Below are 2,086 nucleotides of genomic sequence, written 5' to 3' on the forward strand. Positions count from 1 at the left end.
GACATAAGGCTACTGGTCTTCTAGTCTGTAAACACCTAGTTGGCTGGGATCATGTCTTTCTCCTCTAATGAATTATACTCTTCCAAGCAATTAGTACAGTGCTCTGCACACATGATAAATAGCACCGATTGGTTGTGCAGACATAGTCCATTTTATCCCCATCTTACAAATTAGAAAACTGAGGCCCAGAGTAACTTGTTCAGCAGTTGGGCTGTTTTCACTACAAAGAACATTATCGTTACTACTGTTACTAATAATTACACTTGAGTTTAGATTTCAACTTTCTTCTAAGAAGTCCAAGTTGGAAAGAAAGAACATAATGAATGCCCTACAACTTTCAATCAATCAATCAATCATATTCATTGAGTCCTTGCTGTGTGAAGAACACTGTACTAAGTGCTTGGGAGAGTACAACACAACAATATAAGAGAAATATTCCCCAGCCACAGTGAGCTTACAGTCTAGAAGGGGAGACAGACATTAATATAAATGAATTAATTATGCAAATATGCATAAGTGCTGTGGGGCTGGGTTGGGGGTTGGTGAATACAGGAAGCAAGTCAGGATGATGCAGAAGGGAGTGGGAGAAGAAGAAATGAGGGCTTTGTCAGGGAAGGCCTCTTGGAGGAGATGTGCCTTCAATAAGGCTTTGAAGGTTCGGAGAGTAATTGTCTCAGACATGTCCACTGGATATTCAGATATTTAAATACCAAAGAAAATAGAGAATTTGTTAAAATACTTCTCTTACATCTCGCACTAGATTGGATGTGGGAACTGAATGACAGTGGGGGGACAAGATGAAACCAAGTTTGCAGTCTTCAGTCATAAGGAAGAGAGTGATAGTGATAACGGAGATGGGGAAGTTGAGAGGAGGGGTGGGAATAGGAGGCAAGATGAGAAATTTAGTTTTGGGCTTGTTGAATCTGAGCCACCGGTGGGCCATCCAAGTGGATGTGCTCTGGAGGCAAAAGAGAAGATATGGGATTAGATAGAAGGGCAAGAGAGGTAAATATGTGAGTCAAAAACATAGAGATGAGTTTCCCGAAAGTGTGGGTCAAAAGGAAGGTGACCGAGTGGATACAGCACAAGCCTGGGAGTCAGAAGGACTTGGGTTCTAATCCCAGCCCTGCCACTTGTCAGCTGTTTGACCTTGGGTGAGTCACTTAACTTCTCTGTGCCTCAGTTACCTCATCTGAAAAATGGGGATTTTGATTTTGAGCCCCATTTAGGGACTGTGTCCAACCTGATTTGCTTGCTTCCACCCCCGTGCTTAGTACAGTGCCTGGCACATAGTAAGCACTTGGCAAATGCCACAATTAGTATTATTATAGAGTCTTGCAGGATGTCTGCAGTTAGGTGATGAGAGGTGGAAGAAGAGCCAGGAGAGAAATAGAGAGAGAAGAGTTAGACAGGTAGGAGGAGAATCAGAAGTGTACCTAGTTGGCAAAATTGAGATCAGAAAGTATTCTAAGGAGAAGAGATGGAGGTAAGCTATGGTCTCCATGTCCCAAGTGGACATAAGGTGAGCCATTACCTCCCAGTGGCACACAACAGGAGGCTGTGACAGAACTTCTAACCCTACCAAGATAGTCACCACTTGGTTAATTGGTTGGTGTTTCATACTGGAATCCCAATTAATTATTGCTGCACTGACATGTTTCCTCATCTGAGATCAGATTTATATAAACTATTCACTAGGTCAGAGACACTCTCTCAGGATCACACCTGGAGAGTTTTCAGTACTCTACCAGTCTCAACTACAAGAGGGAAAGTCAAGCAGAGGCATACCCATTCCATTCCTAGCTTGGGCAGTGGTTCGCGAGTTGAAGGCCATCTGCTACAAGTCAAAACTTACCTTTGCTGTGGCATGGGAGAGAGTCGAGGGTGGAGACTCAAGTTTCCTGTGTGAAAGGAGGCAATGGTAAACCACTTCCATAATTTTTACCAAGAAAACTCTATGGATACACTGCCAGCACCATTGCAGATGGAGAGTGGAGTGTTCTGGAAGAGAGTGTCGATGGAGTTGCTATGGGTTGGAAATGACTCAACAGCATAAGACAAGGTCAGAGACAAGTTTAGGAAGATG

General features: G+C 43.3%; 1 non-coding gene across 1 annotated transcript; it reads left to right on the forward strand.

Annotated features, from left to right (window-relative positions):
* Positions 1–1,707: 1,707 nt before the first annotated feature.
* On the forward strand, positions 1,708–1,845 carry LOC119948604. The gene has a single exon (XR_005456989.1). It is a non-coding gene; the product is annotated as a small nucleolar RNA SNORA7 (small nucleolar RNA).
* Positions 1,846–2,086: the final 241 nt, after the last annotated feature.

Source organism: Tachyglossus aculeatus, chromosome X4 (assembly GCF_015852505.1).
Source record: "Tachyglossus aculeatus isolate mTacAcu1 chromosome X4, mTacAcu1.pri, whole genome shotgun sequence".
Taxonomy (NCBI): Eukaryota; Metazoa; Chordata; class Mammalia; order Monotremata; family Tachyglossidae; genus Tachyglossus; species Tachyglossus aculeatus.